The sequence below is a fragment of the Malus domestica genome, chromosome 15, assembly GCF_042453785.1.
Source record: "Malus domestica chromosome 15, GDT2T_hap1".
Classification (NCBI taxonomy): Eukaryota; Viridiplantae; Streptophyta; class Magnoliopsida; order Rosales; family Rosaceae; genus Malus; species Malus domestica.
In genome coordinates, this window is record NC_091675.1 from 16,728,718 (window position 1) to 16,750,666 (window position 21,949).

The window sequence follows — 21,949 nt, forward strand, 5'->3', positions numbered from 1 at the left end:
TTCATCTCATACTAACCAAGAACGTGATTATAATATTAACAAAGGTACATGATTTAACATAGAATTACGATCTAAAACGAACAGTATACAAACGCGAAATCATCGCTACGAGAAGCGTTCCTATAATCTATGTATCAAAAAGAAAGAAAGAAAAAAATGAAGAGAAGGTGAGAGAGAGAATGAACATTCTACCTATTTGGTTTGGCAAAAACTATCTTATTTCTTTATGGTGATCTTACCACCATTAGACCTCACCACGCCTATCGATGTGGATGACGATGAAGAAGATATCCCGGACCGATCGAACTCCTCCTTGTCCTTGTCGAATGCCTGGGTTAGTACTTCCTGGAGTTCCATGTACTTTCGTCTCTTCGTGAGCCGCAACTCTGGCGTGTCATTCCTCGTGTATTGAAGTTGTGATATGTCATCACCGTCCATGATCTTATTCAGTACTTCTGAGCAGCGAGGAAAGACTGCAAAGCAATGAAAAATTTCAGATACTGAAACTTTAGCAGACGTGGGTCAGGCGAGTTCAAATCCCCTCCTCGTAGATTAGATTGATTTAATATATCGTCTTATCAAACAAAGAAAAGAAGTGATGGATAGTACTGTGAAACAAGATTATACCAGCTCGAGATAGAGCTTGTAGACGGTTAAGGTGCTCTCCCTTGATTTTGAAGGGTGCCTCGTTTAAGTCCACAATCGTCCTCTGAGAACTGGCCAAATCCTTTGGAAACTCAGAAGCGCCGCCATCGATTTAGGAGATATCCATTACAACCTTGGCTTCCATGGGGAACAAATACTTTGCCAGTCCAACTGACAAGAAACAATCAATCAACAACACAATCAGATTTGATAAGCAAATGCAATCTAATGCAAGTTAAAAAGAAGAGCAAACTAACACTCTGTTCGTGGCAGGAATTTCCGTCGGGGATGCTTCCTAGCCGACGAGCACACAGCTCCCCGAGAGGTCGGCGCCGATTGAGGCTTTCTGTCGGGCTTCTACTTTACTGGCGGGCTTGTCGGGCAAAGCCTGTCGGGCAAGGCTGAAAGAGAAGGACAAAGTTAACTTTGAAAGGTGCCTTTGTAGGGCCTTAGGTGTAGGCCTTGAGGCTCACAATCAAGATTAACTTTTAAGTGCTCAGGCGTGCCACTGCCATCTTCAACATGGCAGATGTAGAACGAATGTTGAGTTTTAATTATATATATATTCGAGAGACTATGTTAGTTATTGACAGGTGCCTTTGTGGGGCCTTAGGTGTAGGCCTTGAGGCTTCCCGTTAATAACTAACTTAGTACTCAAATACATAAGGTTCATTTTCTTGGTTATATGAGTCTTATAACCATTATACTTCTGATTACCTGAGCCCGAAAAGCAGAATGAATCCAAATAGGTGCCTTTGTAGGGCCTTAGATAAGCCTTGAGGCTTCCCATCAAAACTCCTTCTACACTCAATGTTCTAGCCCGAGGAACAGGATGAATCCAAATAGGTGCCTTTGTAGGGCCTTGAATAGGCCTTGAGGCTTCCCATCAGAATTCATTTCGTACTCGAACATTCTATGGTAATCATAATATAATAGAAATAAAACTAAGTGACAAGTCGATTACTTGCGCCTCAAGTAACTTTGGACTTCTTGTTATCAAAGCTTGTCGTGGATGGGTTAAGTCCACATCAGGTTCTTTTTTATGCCTTGAGGCCAAGGACTTTTTAAGTGATCAAATCTTACATGCCCAAGGGCTTAGAACTTAGATCTGGCTTGAACTGTGAAGACATATTCAAATCGGATTCAAGCGCTGAGAGAGTCTTTTAATAGCCATATTACTAGAAATAACTTGGATACAACTTGTAGTATACAACATATTGCTAGGCTAATGAATGAAAAGACAAAAACAAAGAGGGTCGAGCAAAGCTGATCGTCTTGCAACTTCCTACTTTGTGGTTTATCAGGAGATTTGAAAGCTTAGAAAAGCGGTTAGGAGGTGAGTTTACAGAAGAAATCGATACTACAGCAAGAGTTGAACAGGGTAGCAAAGCTATTACAAAGGGTTTACCCCGAAAGGGATGAAGGCTTGGGCTGACTACAGCTTCGTTTTGAAGGCAAATCTGGTTTTAAGCAGAGTTTGTGCTTGTATTTGTTGGTTTGTTTGAGTGTCCTTAACTCTGATTTCTCTTTCTCCTTTTATAGACACTCTGGCTTGGCCTCCTGTAGCAATAATCTTGCCCGAATGCAGTTTGAAGGATAGTGACTCATCAGCTATTTACTTGTACTGCCACTATAAAGTACTTTTGGGCTGATTAGCTGGCTGGTCTATACCACTTGGCCCTTGGGTAGGTGAACAAGTGGTGCAAATGATCTGCACCTAGTCGGGAAAGGTCTTTTCTGCCTTCTGGGCTTGGGCTGTGCTTCGGGCTTTTCTCCTCTTTTTGGGCCAACTCCCTTTTGAGCCCAAAGTTTAAGTTTTAACCCGAACAGTGCCCCATTCAATCAATATTCAGACTGGAATTCCAGGTGCCAATATTGATTGAACATCCGCATACTTGTATACCTGCTCTTGGAACTTGTGTTTTTTAGACAGGATGCCTACGACCCTACGTCTCTTGCTCTTCTCACGACCTTTGGGTTATCCTCTGAGGTTTCTATAAATTCAGGCTTGATTTTGCTTTTGTTCAGCCAACAAACCTCCTCCAGCCTTCGCTTTTATTAACCCTGAGTACTTTTGCCTTCTTAGTTTTCTTCCCAAAACTGAGAAATGAGTTCTTCAGGATTCAAGTGGGGTTTCCTAAAACTCCTTTTTCGTGAGAAAAAGAGTTTTCATCAGATACCCACTATCCCCAACATCTTTGGTTAAACACCCCGCTATCTCCAACACCTTTGGTCAGGCGGTTTCCTCATGAAGACTTGCCTTCCCGCTCGTCATCATGATAAGTCAGGCTTCACCATCGTACATGGTGATGACTCTGCCTGAGGATCCTCTACCAAGCCCATCTTGGCCGCACAACCTGATCACCTGATCGGATTCTATCCATGAAGACATCAGAAAACCAGCTGAGACACCATTGCACCTGGAAGGAGTCGAACGTAGCACATCGGAATTGAATTGAATTTGTTGTAAATTTCACCAATTTGTCGAAATGAAATAAACATTATCTTAACAATCTTGTGTCTTTCTGTCTTCTAGAATGACTGATGAATATACACTGCACTTTAGCATCCTGAAACCTGCTTTACTTTGCATCCTTTTCAATATAACAATCCCTAACATCCCATAATGTAGGACAATACTTTTTCAAGAATTTAACATTAATAGGATGTTTCTGCCAATTCCATTCGAGGTCCGCCAAGTAATATCCCCCTTTGTCTAATACTCGACTAATCATGAAAGGACCTTCCCATGTCGGGCTCCATTTTCCAAAGCCTCTAAGCTGAGCTCCTAGAGGAAGGACTGTCTTCCACACCAAATCTCCTTCCTTGAAAAACTTTGCTTTCACCTTTTTGTTATAAGCTCGGGCAACAACTTTCTTCCCTTCCTGAATTTGGTTCAGGGCTTCAATTCGGGCTACATCTAAGTCTTCAATCCCTTGACACATGGCTTTGATATACTCTTCGTTGTGTAACCCAAACTGATTTTGAATTCTGACAGAACTTACATTGATCTCAATGGGAAGCACTGCATCTTGCCCGAAAGTTAAAGCATAAGGAGTTGTCCCTGTTCCTGCCCTCTTGGAAGTTCTGTATGCCCACAAAGTATTCCCCAGCTTTTCATGCCACTTTTCCGGATTATCTATCACCATTCTTTTGATAATGTTTACCAAAATCTTGTTGTTGGATTCTGCCTGGCCATTTGACTGCGGGTAGTAAAGACTGGACTGGATCATTTTTATTTTGTATTTGCTTGCAAATTCTTCAACTTCTTTTGAAATAAAAGATGGCCCTCGATCCGTCACTATGGTTTCGGGCACCCCAAATCTATACAGAATCTTGGTCTCAATAAAAATTTTGACTGCAGCTGAGGTTATGGATTTTACAGCCGAGGCATCTACCCATTTGGTAAAGTAATCCGTTGCTACAATTATGAAAGTGTGCCCATTGCTAGAAGCCGGGTAGATCTGCCCGATGAAGTCCATTGCCCCCAGATCCATCAAGATTTCCAAACCAATTATTAAGGTCTCATACTCTGTCCGATTATTGGTATTCCCTTGGTAATCCAAGAGAAATGAGTAATAATGATAAATCCCTTGAGGGTTGATAATTACAATCCCAGCTCCTGAAGCCTTCTGAGTATAAGAACCATCAAAATACAGCTTCCAATGAGTAATCCACAAACCAGCCACTTTTTTTATCTCCTGCTGGATCCACTCCTCTTTGCCCGAGATCCCTTTGCCTGGCGGGATCCAAACATTAGTAACTTCCAGGGGTCCTGATATATTGATTATCTCATCTTGAGATTCTTGATGCTTAGCCAAGAAGTCAGCAATTGCTTGGCCTTTTACTGCCCTTTAGGGGACATACTGAAAGCTGAATTCTGATAATGCTAGAATCCACTTCCCAATCCTTCCTGTTAACATTGGCTTTGACAACATGTACTTTATCACATCTGTCTTAGCGATGATGTGCACGTGACAAGGTAACATGTAATGCCTCAGCTTATTGGCAGTAAAATACAGAGCTAAGTACAATCTCTCTACTGGGGAATACCTTGTTTCTACCTCGATCAGAATTCTACTGAGGTAGTACACTGCTTGCTCTTTCCCGCCTTCATTATTTTGAGCTAGCAAACTCCCGATTGATTTATCTGAAGCGGAGATATATAACTTTAAGGGTTTTCCCCTTTGAGGTGGTACCAACACTGACGTAGAAGTCAAATAAGCTTTGATACTATCGAAAGCCTCTTGGTGTGGTGGTCCCCATTCGAAATTCTCCTTATCCTTCAGTCTTAATAAAGGAGTCAGCGGCTGGATCATGCCTGCTAGATTGGCAATAAATCTTCTTAAGAAATTAATTTTGCCCAGCAGCCTCTGGAGTTGCACTTTGTTGGTGGGTGAATGCGACTCCATTATTGCCCGCGCTTTGTTTTTGTCCACTTCTACACCTCTTTGATGAATCAGGAATCTCAAGAAATTGCCCGCTCTCACTCCAAACGCACACTTCTTTGGATTCATCTTCAATTTGTGGATCCTCATTCTTGTCAATGCCTGCCTGAGGTCTATCAGATGCTGCTCTTCTGTCTTGGATTTCACCACGATGTCATCAATATACACCTCCATATTATGGCCAATCAGATTATGAAAGATGGCATTCATCGCCCTTTGGTAGGTTGCACCAGCATTCTTGAGCCCGAAGGACATGACCAGATATTCATATGCCCCCACATGCCCAGGGCACCTAAAAGCTGTTTTATGTATATCTTCCGGGGCCATCTTTATCTGATTATACCCGGCATTTCCATCCATAAAAGATAAGACTTTGTGTTTTGCTACTGCATCTATGGATAGATCTGCCATGGGCATGGGATACTCATCTTTAGGTGTAGCGCCATTAATATTTCTGTAATCAACACAACATCGTACTGCTTTTGTTATGGCTTTTAAAACGGGTACAATGTTGGCTAACCACTCCACATATTTGGCTGGCCTGATAAATCCGGCTTTTACGAGCCTCTCAATCTCTTCTTTAACCTTCTCTTCTATCTCCTTCGACATCCTTCGTGGTGCTTGCTTAACCAGCTTATATCATTCCTTGATGGGCATTCTATGTTCCACCAAGGTTACATCTAAACCTGGCATCTCAGTGTAATGCCAAGCAAAACAATCTCTAAATTTTTGCAAGAGACAGATAATTTGTGCCCGATCCTCACTCTCCAATAAACCACTGATTTGTATTGGTCTTGGGTCCTCTTTTGTTCCTAGCTCAATAACTTCCAAAGGATCTTGGACCTCTGGTGGTGGCTTATCAGGTTTTGCACACAAAAATTTGACTAGCTCCGGGCTCTTTGGCAAGTCGTCTGGCCCATCTAGGTCATTTATGCACTCGGCCATTTGAATGGCCCTTTCCAATTCTTTTCGACAAGATTCCTCCTTGCTTTCATCCTGGCTGGTTGAAGCTCTTACCTGCCATTCCTGCTCTTCTCTGTCTAAGAGCTCATTTTCTTGTCTTCTTCCTTTCCCATACACCAACAGTCGTTTAATCAGGGATCTGATTGCCATTACCTGATCCTTCCTTTTTTGTTCTGTCATTGATGGTGTAGGGGTGTTGGGACGATACAAGGTTTATCCCACTCCTCTCTAGTAAGGAGCATTCTTTGTTCTAGAAGCTTTTGGGCCATCACCTTGGTAGGGCGGCCGTTCTCATTTGCTCCCGAACATTTCAAGATTCCTACGTTGGGATTGTAGAAACTTGCTTCCACTACATTGGCTGTGGGAAGAAATGGCCGTGATTCGGCCTCTACCATCTCCCAAAAGCCTGACCCTTCTGCGCATGCCTCATGATAAACAGCCACTTGTTGATGTAGGGTGGAGGGTATAGCAAGACTTTGGTGAATCCAATCTCTTCCGAGCAAGGCTCCATAGATGGAGGTGCAGTCCACCATAAAGAATGCCAACATGATCTGTTTAGACCCCAAATCTACTTCTAAAGGCAATATCCCATGAGTTTTGGTGATAGCGCCCGAGAAACTAGAAAATGTGAGGTCTGTAGGAATAAGATCCTATGTGCCTCTCCCCAACTTTTTCATCTGCTTGGCCGACAGTACATTAACAGCTGCCCCTCCATCAATCAAAATCCTTTTGAAGGGCACCCCCTCCAAATGAGCTGTCACATATATGGGCTTCAGATGATTGGCAAGTGAAATGTTCGGGCGACTGAACACCATCTTATCTGTATAGATCCTTAAAGGACCCTCTTTGGATGCCTCAGATGATTCAACTTTTCCCGACTCTCTTTCTTCAGCTATCTCCACATTGACATGAGCCATCATCGGCTCCGTTGTTACGTAATCTCCTTCCATGGAGGCAGGCTGATTTGGTTGGGCAACAAACATGGCAAATAACACATACGCCATGTTTATCTGAAAGTTGCTAGGCTCTGGTAGTTCTTCTTTTTTGCTCCCAATCTGGTCCATGAACTCATCCAACTAAGCCATCGCATCTGGTGGTAGCAGTGGTTCTGGTGCCCCCTCTAGTTGATTCACACCTGAATATGGTGTTTGCTTTGGAACTTCCCCGAAGGGATCCTCTAATGATAGAGAAGGTTGTTTTCTCTCAGGTGAGACAGTTCCAAAACAAATAAGCTGCTCTCTCTTCCATCCGGGAGTTGGCACCATAACCATATCTTCTTGAGCTCTCCTCAAGATTCTATATTTCCCAGGGTGTAGGCTTTGTGGCACATGGTTTCCTTCGCCTTCAGTCTTGCTATTAGCATTTTCCACCTCCTTCTTACTTCTCCAGCGGAGCTGACTACTCCCCTCAGATGACGTTTTCTCCAACTTTTGATTTTTGGATGCTTCCGACGTCGCAGGGGTTTTTAAGGAATTCATGTAGGCTTTGTGTTGCCTCTGAACCCTTCTGACCATGGAGGCTCCCATTTGCTTAACGGGCTGTCCATTTTTCCCAACCACATACCATTTTCGCCCAAGGCGGGCAAGATTATCTTTTTTGACAGAATTTGTTATCCTGTCATTCCTCATGACCTCTCTTCCCATATGGTCGTACTAAGAGTGCTCTACAACTCTTTTTTTTGGCTTCTTGGCATCTTTATCCTCTGCCTCCTCAGAAACTTCATGGTTACGAAATATCTCTGATAAAGCTCTCGGTTGGGAATCGCCTCCTAACCGTTGAAAGATACTTCGGGAGGTATCCCTTCCTGCAGTCCGCCGAGCTTTCTCTTGTGCCTATTTTCTCTTTTATTCTTCATTCCTCCTGATCAGTTCATGATCTATGAGGGCTTCTATGGGCGGTATTTCGAGCTCACACTCGCATTGGCACTTACTGCACAGCACCTCCCTTTGATTATGGCGGCTCTTAGATATTCGGGCAAGTTAACCACCCCTTTTATGGGTTTGTCAACCAGTCTTCTTTCTTCTTCTTTTGTGACCTTTTTTTTCCCCTTCTCCGCCCAGGCCATACTGATCATATTTATAAGGGCCTCTGAGAAGGGATCCGTATGTTTATCCGTCACTGCAGCTTCTTCTAGTCGGTTGGTTTTAAATCCCCTCTTCTCCCTATCATCTTTCTCCCCAAGGTGAGGTAAAGATATAGGAATATGTGGTCTTAGAACCGGGTCATCTTCCTTGCTGGAGCCTGCAGAGGCGTTCTCCAGTCTTCGTAGCATGTGCAACAAAGCAGTTTGCAAATCTTCTGATCCCTTTGACATACTTCTTTGATCAAAGTGTCCCACTGGGCGTGCCAAAACTATGTTCGTGGCAGGAATTTTCGTCGGGGATGCTTCCTAGACGACGAGCACACAGCTCCCCGAGAGGTTGGCGCCGGTTGAGGCTTTCTGTCGGGCTTCTGCTTTACTGGCGGGCTTGTCGGGCAAAGCCTGTCGGGCAAGGCTGAAAGAGAAGGACAGAGTTAACTTTGAAATGTGCCTTTGTGGGGCCTTAAATGTAGGCCTTGAGGCTCACAATCAAGATTAACTTTTAAGTGCTCAGGCGTGCCATTGCTATTTTCAACATGGCAGATGTAGAACAGATGTTGAGTTTTAATTATATATATATTCGAGAGACTATGTTAGTTATTGACAGGTGCCTTTGTGGGGCCTTAGGTGTAGGCCTTGAGGCTTCCCGTTAATAACTAACTTAGTACTCGAATACATAAGGTTCATTTTCTTGGTTATATGAGTCTTATAACCATTATACTTCTGATTACCTGAGCCCGAAGAGCAGAATGAATCCAAATAGGTGCCTTTGTAGGGCCTTAGATAAGCCTTGAGGCTTCCTATCAGAACTCCTTCTATACTCAATGTTCTAGCCCGAGGAACATGATGAATCCAAATAGGTGCCTTTCTAGGGCCTTGAATAGGCCTTGAGGCTTCCCATCAGAATTCATTTCGTACTCGAACGTTCTATGGTAATCATAATATAATAGAAATAAAACTAAGTGACAATTCGATTACTTGCGCCTCAAGTAACTTCGGATTTCTTGTTATCAAAGCTTGTCGTGGATGGGTTAAGTCCACATCAGGTTCTTTTTTATGCCTTGAGGCCAAGGACTTTTTAAGTGATCAAATCTTACATGCCCGAGGGTTTAGAACTTAGATTTGGCTTGAACTGTGAAGACATATTCAAATCGGATTCAAGCGCTGAGAGAGTCTTTTAATAGCCATATTACTAGAAATAACTTGGATACAACTTGTAGTATACAACATATTGCTAGGCTAATGAATGAAAAGACAAAAACAAAGAGGGTCAGGCAAGGTTTAACCTTGTCGGGCAAGGCTGATCGTCTTGCAACTTCCTACTTTGTGGTTTATCAGGAGGTTTGAAAGCTTAGAAAAGCGGTTGGGAAGTGAGTTTACAGAAGAAATCGATACTACAGCAAGAGTTGAACAGGGTAGCAGAGCTATTACAAAGGGTTTACCCCAAAAGGGATGAAGGCTTGGGCTGACTACAGCTTCATTTTGAAGGCAAATCTGGCTTTGAGCAGAGTTTGTGCTTGTATTTGTTGGTTTGTTTGAGTGTCCTTAACTCTGATTTCTCTTTCTCCTTTTATAGACACTCTGGCTTGGCCTCCTGTAGCAAAATTCTTGCCCGAATGCAGTTTGAAGGATAGTGACTCATCAGCTATTTACTTGTACTGCCACTATAAAGTACTTTTGGGCTGATTAGCTGGCTGGTCTATACCACTTGACCCTTGGGTAGGTGAACAAGTGGTGCAAATGATCTGCACCTAGTCGGGAAAGGCCTTTTCTGCCTTCTGGGTTTGGGCTGTGCTTCGGGCTTTTCTCCTCTTTTTGGGCCAGTTCCCTTATGAGCCCAAAGTTTAAGTTTTAACCCGAACACACTCATACACTCTAATTTAAACACAAACAAGAGTGAATATTTACCTCTATTCTCAAGGTACAAGAGTTTCATTCGCAGATCATCGTTGGCCATAGCAAGCGAAAGCAAGGCTTCTCCAAGCGACGGAACCCTTCTTTCCGCTTGCTCCAAAATCTCTATGCACAAGCGATCGTTGGAAGAAGACTTGCCGTCGTCGTTAGACTAAAAAACTGCAGCCCGGGTAAGCCGCTTAGTGATCTGCACCGCTTTCCTCCAATCCAGCGTAAGATCCGAAGGGCAAGCACCCTTCGTGAGAAGGGACACAATGATCTTAGGCTCCTTCCTCATCGCCGCAACAGGAAGCACAGTGTACCCCCTCGGATTCCTACAATTAACATCTGCGATTCCAAGATCAAGCAGATCCGTTGTGGTGTTTGCATCACAGTACGCCACAGCATAATGCAGCGCAAAGGCATCGTCAAGATTGGTATGCCCTTCTTTCAGCAGCATTCGCACCAACTCGATATCATCCGAATCCAAAGCCCGGTGTATCCTCTTGGTGTGTTTATCTGGGAAATGACTAGTACTAGCACTAGAGGAGCACTGCTGAGGGCTGTCCAAGCCGAATGCAAGCCTGGTATCGGTGATCTGCTTCACAGTGTGTTGCGGCAGGGCTTTCTCCAGAGTTACAACATTGGCATCGGACTTCACTATCATCTCAATGCACCTCCCCCGCCAATCTCTCGCACGGTTTGCCGCACATATTGGCGACGTACAGAACCACCAGTACGTCATCTATGGCAACTTTTTCAAGAATATCTAGCAGATGCCTCTGGAAATTAATCATCAATACAAAACAAACTAACAACAAAGTTTCAGAAAGTTGATAAACATCAATCACTACTATAAACACACGTATGAACGCAGAAAGTGGAATGTTCTTTCGTCAAACTATTTAAGATGTTTACGTATTCAAACTATGGATCTCAATCTTTATTGTGATTAGGTGTTAACCGAACATGGTAACAACAAAAATATAAACGAAATTTTAGAAAGCTGATAGCTAACAATTTAAACATCATTCACTATTATGCACGTATATAAAAATGGCAGCTCCAAGCTAACAAGGCTTTCGGCCTTATGAAGATTGGGGAAACATTTATCGTACACAACATTACCCTTATTTTTCACTGTTATGCACGTATACAAACACTAAAAAGTATCCAAATTTGTTCATCTGCTAAACTATGAAAGAATGTAAGATATCTACGTTGTCTGACTGCAAATCACAATAATTAGCCCGGTTAATTATATAGAGTTCAAATTAATGATACGACAACATAATAATCTTCTATTATCATTATGTGAATCTCAACCTCTCGTCGAAGTCGGAATAATTATTGGAAAATATCGTTCAATGTTCAAACTAATCACTGTAAAAACAACCCTAACATAATATGTTTTATCGTCATACTACGGATTTTGATCATGTATCGGGCGAATAACTAGTATGACGTTGAAGTTGCAGTCCGACGACGTAAGCACGTGTAAGTATAAAAAAGATAGGGTAAAGTACAAAAAACTACCTCAACTATTGGTGTCACGACACTTTCATACTTCATCTTTTAAAATTGACAATGTCATACCTCATCTTATGAATTTGTGCCAATGTTATACCTTCCGTTACTTGGTCGTGAATTTCTCAGTTAAATGCTGACGTGGCTTGATTCGTGACCCATTTTCTATTAAAAATTATTAAAAACTAAAACAAAATTATTTAATATTTTTTAAATATTAAAATAATAAAGAAAAGTAATTTTTTTTTCTTTTCTCTCTCTCTTCTTCTTCTCCTGCAGGTTGGGATAGACGACCTTTTCATTTTTATTTTCCTTTCTTCTTCTTCTTCTTTCTGGGTTGTAGGTTGGCTTGGGGGTTTCCTTTTTTTTTTTCTCTCTCCCTCAACTTCTTCTGCTTTTGAAGGTTGGGTTTTTTTTTTCTCTCTCTCTCTTTCTACTTCTTCTTCTTCTTCTGCAGATTGGGTTGGGAGAGGGGGACGGACAAACTGGTTTCCTTTTTTTTTTTTTTTTTTCCTTCTCTCTCTTCTTCTGCAGGTTGGGGGGTGGTGGATTTGGGTTGTAGGTGTGGAAGGGATCTTCTTCTTCTTCTTCTTCTTATGCAGGTTGGGCTGGGGAGAGGGGACAGACGAACTGGGTTTCCTTCTTTTTTTTTTTTTTCTTTCCCCCTTCTCTCTTCTGACTTGGGTTGCAGGTGTGGGAGGGATCCAGGTTTTGGGAAGGGGTGGGGGTTGGTAGGGTGATGGGATCTGGGGGGTTTGGTGTGGTGATGATATTTGGGGGGGGTGTGTGACGGGATCTGGGCGGGGGGATGGGGTTGATGGGTTTTCAAATTTTTTTTTTTTGTTGAAGATTAAGCAGGTAGGGGGAAATAGATGACGGAGGAGAAGAGAGAAGGGGGAAGAAGATGACGAACTGAGGGTTTTTTTTAAACTTTTTTGTACTATTTTAATAATTTAATAATATTAAATAATTTTTTTAGTTTATAATTATATTTTATTAATTTTTTAATAAAAAGTGGGTCCCGAATCAAGTCACGTCAGCATTCAACTGAAAAATTCAATGCCAAGTAACGGAAGGTATAACATTGGATCAAATTCGTAAGATGAGGTATGACATTGTCAATTTTAAAAGATGAGGTATGAAAGTGTCGTGACACCAATAGTTGAGGTAGTTTTTTGTACTTTACCCAAAAAGATACTAGTGAAGTTTTTACTTGATAAAGTGAGACCCATTCGGAGATTTGAAAAGTTGTAGAAGCATACAGAATCTCCACCATGAAATCAACCACCGACCAACGAGCGACATGAGCACAAGCGTCGTCCACGCAGACGCAAATGCCTTTGGGCAATGACCTAAGCTTCCCGCTGTACAAATACCCCAAAATAGTGAGGAGCGCGTCCAATCCAACATCGTATTCCTTCACGAACTCCTTTAATTCAAATCGAGTAGCCGCCAACGATGATCCTCTGTCCTTCACCGAGAACACGTTCTTGAAAAATGAGCTTCTCGCCGACAAGGCTCAGCGATGGACGGGAACTTCCAAGGTGGCGTTGACGATGATATTGGCATCGACGAAGTAGCCAAAGTGAGCGGAGTCGAAGATCGATTCGAGGTTGTCGGAAGGACGGTTGAGGGCGGATTCGGGTGGGGGAAGGTTGTGGGGTAATGCCATGCATGAGATGCTGCTGCTGTTGGAGTTGTTGTTGTAAGAATTAAATAGCCAAGATCAAGATTTAAGCCACAGTAAACACAACCAAGAAAGCACAAAGTCTTTTCCATATGAACTACTACATTCACACTAACCTGATGAACCTCCGTTGGAAAACGTCATAGCTGCAGCAGTCCAAACTCTGTATGTTGCAACTCTTCTCCTCTCTGACAGAACTCTTAATGCTCTAACTAAGGCTTAGTTCTTGATTGAGCGTGTGTCTGTGAGAGCAGAGATTACAGCATATATATATACATATACCTCTCATAATCCAATGAGGATTTCCTATTACAAACCGCTTAGGAAACAACTCATGTTTCCTAATCTATATCAGTTCATCTCCATGATAGATTCCTCTATCAACAAGAACTCAAATTCATCTTCCTATAAGGCTTTCTTATACTAATCGGTCCAAATAGCTAATGCCAGTTCACCGAATACTCATGTTCATATTCTTACATTCTCCCACTTGTACATGAGACATAGAACAAGCACAACCTTCACCAATTATAAGAAGTGATCACATAGCCTTATTCAAGATTTTATTCAAGATTTTATCATCATGATCAATGTCCCTTTGCATTTCAAAAAACAGAAATTAGGAATCTCGTACTACAACCAAAAGCAGCATTGATTCAAGACTCACATGTATCCAATCCGTAAATATGACTCATGATCAACACAAAAGCCAGTCCAGAAAATGCTCCCACTTTTCAAAAGATCATAACATATATTAATCTTCAATGAAAAACAACATTTCAATGATTGAATAAAATTCATGAATTATATAATCTTTTAAAACAAACAAAATTGTTTCTCAAAATATCATATGAATCTAACAAGTCCATCATCAAAACCATAATACTCCAAACCAAAGTATCAAGCTTTGAGGTAAAGACACTTATTAAAAGTACAAAACAAAATAACAAACTAAACACAACTAAGTAAACTAGCTCAGACCAAAACTATAATCACAATCCCAAAAGTCAGTTACTCACATGACTGCAATCTTCCAGTTTTTCCGAAACAGCCCAATTACTCCCACTGATCTAGACTCTCCAATATTCCCATCCGAGATACATGTTTTTGAAACTCTCCAACAGGCAGCGCTTTAGTCAAAGGATCTGCAATCATCAAAACAGTGCTAATATGCTGAACTTTAATCATCCCCTTCTTTACTTCCTCTCTTACTTTAAGAAATTTTACATTCATTAACCTTGAGGCAGAAGTTCTTCTGTTATTTTTGGCAAAGAACACAGCAGAGTTGTTATCACAAAACATCCTTACTGGTTTCTGAACCGATTTTACAACTTTTAAATCTGTCAGAAAGTTCTTCAACCACACAGCTTGTTTCATTCCTTCAAAACAGGCTACAAACTCAGCCTCCATAGTGGATATAGCTATCACAGTTTGCTTAGCACTCTTCTAAGAAACTGCACCACCATTGAACATGAAAATATAACCTCCAGTTGACTTTCTATCATCTACATCACCAACCAAATCTGAGTCATTATATCCTTCAAGTTCCAAAGATTCACACTTACCATAAACCAACATAAAATTCTTTGTTCTTTGTAAATATCTCATAACCTTTTTGGCAGATATCCAATGTGCTTCTCCTGGATTTGCTTGAAACCTTCCCAACATTCCTACTATAAAAGCAATGTCTGGTTATGTACATATGGTGGCATACATAAGGCTCCCTACCAGTGAAGCATAAGGCTTAGATTGCATCTTCTTAATTTCCAAATCAATCTTCGGACACTGATTCTTTGAGAATTTATCCCCCTTGTTAACTGAAACTTGGCCACAGTTACAGTTTTCCATATTAAACCGGTGTAATACTCTATTAGTGTAACCCTTCTAAGACAAACCAAGCTTTTTTTCTGTCTATCTTGGACAATTTCAATCCCTAACACATAATGTGCTTCCCCCAGGTCCTTCATGTCAAATTTTTCACTTAGCATCCTTTTGGTAACATGTAACAGTTGGAGACAAGAACTAGCTAGAAGAATGTCATCTACATAGAGCACTAAAAAGATAAACTGCCAAAATATTTAGTGTAAATGCAATCATCCAACTTGTTTTCTTCGAACCCCAATAAAGACACAATCTGATCAAACTTCAAATATCATTGTCTAGAGGCCTATTTTAACCCATATATCAACTTATTAAGTTTACAAATCATATTCTCCTTCCCCCTTTCAACAAATTTAGTCGGCTGCTTCATGTAAATGTTCTCTTCCAAATCTCCATTGAGAAAAGCCGTTTTCACATCCATTTGATGCAGCTCCAAGTCAAAATATGCAACCAAAGCCATGACAACTTGCATAACATCTTTAGAAGATATTGGAGAAAATGTGTCATTATAATCAATCATTTCTCTTTGTGTAAAACCCTTTGCTACTAACAGGACCTTGTATCTTTCAATACGACCAAGAGCATCTCTTTTAGTTTTATACGCCCACTTGCAACCTATAGGCTTGATCTCAAAATTAGACTCCATAAGTATCCAAACTTTGTTCTTGTACATCGAATCTAACTCATCCTTCATTGCATTTTGCCATAGAACTGATTGAGAACTTTCAATGGCCTGAGTGTATGAGAGAGGGTCATCAATATCCCCAATGTCGAAATAAACATAATCACTTACTGCTGTCGACTTCCTTATTCTAGCTGACTTCCTGGGCTCAAAAGGTGATACATCTTCAATGGCTGCTGTATGTTATGATCCAGTGATGATATCAGAATTTGTTGAGACTGGATCTGTCTCCATAGTGTTTTCAGTGCCCGAACCCAATTCACCACCAGAAGGCAATTCTTCATTCAAGTTTTCTACGGCAGGTGACTTTGTTGAAGGAAATAACAAAACTTGATTATAACCTGTTTGTGTAGTATTACCAGAATCTTGATCCATTTCTTTAAAAACAAAAATTTCCCTTGATAGATCTGAAACATCTTCATCTTCTAAGAAAACTGCATTATGTGTTTCTTGTATCCGAGTGTGACCTTGAGGGATATAGAACATGTATCCTTTTGATTTCTCTGGATATCCTATGAAGTAACAGGACTGAGTCCTTGAATCCAGCTTTCTTTCATTAGGATTATAAAACCTAGCTTCTGATTTACAGCCCCAAACATGGAAATAAGTGAAGTTTGGAACTCTCTTATGCCATAACTTAAAAGATGTTGAAGAAACTGCCTTGCTTGGAACTCTATTCAAAATATAATTGGTTGTCTTCAAGGCTTCTCCCCACAAGAAACCAGGCAACTTGGACCTTGACATCATGCTTCTCACCATAGCAATAAGAGTTCTATTCCTCCTTTCCGAGACTCCATTTTGTTGAGGTGTCCCAGGTGTTGTATACTGAACTACAATGCCATTTTGCTATAAGTAAAGTGCAAATGGTCCCTTTTGTTGTCCTGATTCAGTGTACTTGCCAAAGTATTCTCCTCCCCTATCCGATCTAACAGTTTTAATAACTTTACCTAACTGTTTTTCAACCTCAGTTTTGTAAACAATAAAACATTTAAGGGCATCAGACTTTTCATTAATCAGAAAGGTATATCCCAGTGTAGAGAAGTCATATATAAAGTTTGTTGATGGACAAAATCAGTGAGGACTTTGGTACAACAGAAAATGTTAAGTTTGTGACCTTCACTAGATTGCTCCGGTCACTGGTGTGGATAAGTATGTAAATGGATAGAGACAGGGAAGCAAACACAAGATGTACATGGTTCACCCAGATTGGCTACATTCATAAAGTAGAGAAGTTCTCATTAATTGTGAAGGGTTAACACAAGTACATAGGTTCAAGCTCTCCTTTAGTGAGTACAAGTGAATGATTTAGTACAAATGACATTCGGAAATATTGTGAGAGAATGATCTCTATTTATAGACGAGAGTTTCTAGTTTCATTCTGACATTGACACGTGTCGTGTTGTGATTGGCTTCTAATACACGTGTCACGCTATGATTGGCTTCTGATGTCGACACGTGTCGCGCTGTGATTGGCCTCCTAGTTGGAGGGAAACTCTTCTGGGTCCTTGACGGTATAACGTTGACCGGTGCTCAGTAGTTTTGGGATTGGTCAAGTATGGTACAAACAAAGTTAACAAAATACTTGCTTCCACATATGGTTTGGACTGGAAAATGACCACATATATCAGTGTGTATGATTTCAAGCAACCATTGACTTCTTTTGGCATCTAGTTTTCTAAAGTTGGTCATTTTTCCTTTCAAACAATCAACACATTATGTTGCAGTGGCATAATCTAATTTGGGAATTAGCTCAACTTTGGAAAGTTGAAGAATCTTTTCTTTAGAGATGTGCCCTAACCTCTTATGCCAAAGAATGTAAGATGAATAATGTTCTAACATTCTTTTTTAATTGACATTTAAAACAGACTGGTCAACAAACTTAACTAGACACTCTAGACGCCAGAGATTTTCAGACAAGAGGGCAGTTCCCAAAATTGTATCAAAACGGTTTTTCTTAAAGATTTTCAAACATACATCATTAGCAGAGAATGCATATCCATCTTTTGTTATTTTAGAAGTAGAAAGCAAGTTTCTTCTCATTTTGGGCACATAGAGCTAGGGGTGGTTCGGTATGGGATCCCATACCGAAACCCTTGTCCCGATTCCCATACCGAAATTTTCGGGAATCCCAATTTCAATACCGATCCCAAACCAAATTTTCGGGAATCCCGAAATAGTTTCGGGATTTCGGGACAAATCGGGAATCCCGAAATAATTTTGGGGTTTTGGACAAAAAAAGCTAATATTGGTCCAATTGATGAACTGCATATGCTTAAAGGTTTTATGGACTCGGACAATTGATGCAATATCACAGTAGTCGGCAAGGCCAAAGAGGCCATTACGACGAGAGATCTTAATACCATTCTCCTCCGCCGCCTCCACCATTCTCAGAAAGCAACGACCACGGCGGCGACTCGAATCCACCTAGCTCCCAACCCCACACCCACTCCTCTCCACAATAAAATCTTCTCATGCCATTTATGCACAAATCCTTTAGAACCCACATGCAAAGATCCGATCTTTTTCTTCGAGCACGGCAGCGACTCCGAGTCCACCTCGCTCCCAACCCCACACGGCCACACCCACTCCTCTCCACAATCACATCTTCTTATGCCATTTCTGCACAAATCCTTCAAAACCCACATGCAAAAATCCAATCTTTTTCTCTCGAGCTTCAGTGATCATCAAATGGAATTATTTGTTGTGGGTTATGGATCGTGCCTGTGCAGCACTGAGGATTCGTAACCCAGAGACGAGAGAGCTTCAAAGAGGATAGAGAGAGAAATGGGTCGAGGCCAGAGACGAGAGAGCTTCTTCCTATCTCTGCTTTCCCAACACGAAGATTGCTTCTCTCTCTCTGCCTCAAGAATCAAGTTTCAAAACCAAAACAAAAGCTTTGTGATTTTTGTTTCCAAAAAAGCTTTGTGCTTTTCTCCCAAACCGACAAGGCATCACCATCACATGCCTTTTCCATATTATTTTATTTTTGTGCCTTTGCTAGTGGAACCGAAAGGTTTGCTTTTTATTTTAGTTTTTCATTGTTCTTTGCAGATGTAGCGCTGGAAAGTAGGAACAAAGGCAAAAGCTAAAGAAGATTTCGGGACTTCGGGAATACCGAAGAAATGAAATTTGAAAACCAATCCCATACCGAATTTTTCGGTACGGGATTACCAAAGTTCGGGATTATTTCGGTTTGGGATTTATCGGTTTGGGTTTGGGATTTTTTTGGTTTGGTTTGGGAATTTCGGGAATTTTTTCCAGCCCTACATAGAGCACATCCTTCAGTTGTAAAACAAAACCAAAATTCAGTTTTAAGTTCACTACCCCTATGGAATGCACTGCAACCTTAGTCCCTTCCCCCACATAGACATGATACACAGTATTTCCGATCTCCTTTTGTTTTTGAAAACCTTTTAAAGAGTTAGTTATGTGGACCGAGCATCTAGTGTTAAACCACCAAGAATCAACAGGTACTTCACAAAGATTTGACTCAACACAGACAAGTACTTGTTCCTTTTCTTTGCTCTTCACATAATCTTTAAAAATCTCACAATTCACTTTCAAATGCCCTTTAGTCTTGCACCAAAAACACTTAAGTTTAGACACATCTTTAGGTTTAGCCTTAAATTTGTTAGATTTTCTAGGGGAGTAATTTGTTTAGCAGATATATTGAATTTACTAGAATTCTTAGTGAATTTAGAATTCTTACCAGAACCAGATGAGCTGTTATTGTTGAATGCTCTCTTCTCTCTTCCAAGTTGCACATAGTATGATTCCTCGATCTCTTTGCATTTCTCTTGCTTTTGCCGAGTTTCCTCTTGCACACATTATGCAATTAATTCATCTATGTCCCAGTTCTTGTCCTGTGTATTGTAAGAGACCTTCAATTGACTATACTTGGCAAGGAGTGCTTGAAGGATCATGAACACAAGCTGCTTATCTCCAATATTTACATCCATGGAGTTTAACTTCTTGGCAGCATCTGACATCTTCATTATATGATCCCTTATTGAACCAGTACCTTTTATCTTGTACTAAGTCAATACAAACATATACTGACTTACTTCTGCCTTCTCGGACTCCTTAAATTTCTTTTCAATTACAACCAAGTATTCCACATCAAGCTCTGGTTTCTCAATTCCTCCTCTAATAGTGTCAGTCATACCAACTTCTAGGATGGAAAGTGCTACCTTATTAGCCCTTGACCATTTGTCATAATCATATTTCTCAGCTCTGGTACTTTGATCACTAATTACAGGCTTGGGATTTTCAATTTCTATATCAAACTCATTGAGAGTCAGTAGCAAGTTGATGTCCTTCCTCCACTTCTTGTAATTACTACCACCAGTAAGGATCATAATATTTGCTAAGTTTAAGGTCTTCATTGATATTGCAGACATTGATGAACCTGAAATCACCATATGAACATTCAAAGTTCAGATTTCGTTTCACAGTCTATTGCACATCAAAGCTTTATAACCAATATCCATATATACAATCTTAACAACAAACAGTTGGTAGCCACGTATTGGATTATCGGTTTCAGAATAGATTACGAACTGATCACCGTATAATTAGAACCAACCATTAATTACACTAATTTGTTCCATACATCTCAGTTCATGATTTCAATGGCGACAATAAATTTGCATAAATTTAACCAAATATAATCATCTTAAGAATGGCTTCTTTCAGTATACAGACCATTAAGATGCCTTATTTTAAGAAACTAAATCATATGCTAAGAATGACTTCTTTCATGTTCATCAAAAAACATTATACAGATCACTATACAAGATTTATGATATTCATATTGCTAATCCGAGTTTTGAAGATCACATACCTTTTAAAAGGACAAACATTAACACCCAGCAACGGAAACATTTAAAACAGATGTTGAACACTTAATAACATGATTTGAATTTCCTCATATTGCTTATGAATGAGTCGGGATTAAAGGAACAAGATAAAGTCTTCTTTCCCCTAACCCAAACCCCCCCCCCCCCAAAAAAAAAACATAATAGATTTCAAATACCGACAGTCATAACATTCTAACCTTATTTTACCAAAACGCACTGTTTTAGGAAAAATTGTAGTGAAACCTGCAACCGGTTTCGAAACTAGATGACCGTAATTATCTATTTTTTTTATTGACTTTGCTTGATTGAATTTAAGAACTCAAACATATGGCTCTGATACCACATGTAAGAATTAAATAGCCAAGATCAAGATTTAAGCCACAGTAAACACAACCAAGAAAGCACAAAGTCTTTTCCGTATGAACTAATGCATTCACACTAACCTGATGAACCTCCGTTGGAAAACGTCATGGCTGCAGCAGTCCAAACTCTGTATGTTGCAACTCTTCTCCTCTCTGGCAGAACTCTTAATGCTCTTACTAAGAATAGGGCTTAGTTCTTGATTGAGCATGTGTCTGTGAGAGCAGAGATTACAGCATATATATATACACACACACACACACACACACACACACACACATACCTCTCCTAATCTAATGAGGATTTCCTATTACAATCCGCTTAGGAAACAACTCATGTTTCCTAATCTATATCAGTTCATCTCCATGATAGATTCCTCTATCAACAAGAACTCACATTCATCTTCCTATAAGGCTTTCTTATGTTCATATTCTTACAACTGTTGCTAACAACGTCGTTCGAGTCCGAGAAGCTGATTTTCATAAAATTCATCGGGAACAAGAGAACTGAGTCGGGTGATCCGAGTTTGTGAGTTGGTGGGTTGATCGGGTCGATTCGAAGTCGTTTAAATACATGAGTTTTGAAGTCAGAGCAGAGAGAGAGGGGGAGGAGAGAGGACATGGGTGACGATCAGTGAAAACAAAATCTCAATTACGCAAAAATTGCTGATCAAATTTTAAAAATTAAATTTTTTGTAACAATTAACAATTTCTTGTTTGTCCTTGCGTAAATTATGATCAATCACAATTCACAAGTTCCAGGTTGAAGTATGCAAAAAGTTGTTCTGTGTTGGGACTGTGACCGATGAGAACAACGTATGCTACTCCGACGGTTTTTCAAGTCAATAACACATTGTAATGCAGTTCTCGATCAACTCAGAATATTATCGCGGTGTCATCCCGATGCAGATAAAATTCTCGAATT

General features: G+C 40.5%; 1 pseudogene; it reads right to left on the reverse strand.

Annotated features, from left to right (window-relative positions):
- Window positions 1–216: 216 nt before the first annotated feature.
- Window positions 217–21,517, reverse strand: LOC103425019 (BTB/POZ domain and ankyrin repeat-containing protein NPR1-like; annotated as a pseudogene).
- Window positions 21,518–21,949: the final 432 nt, after the last annotated feature.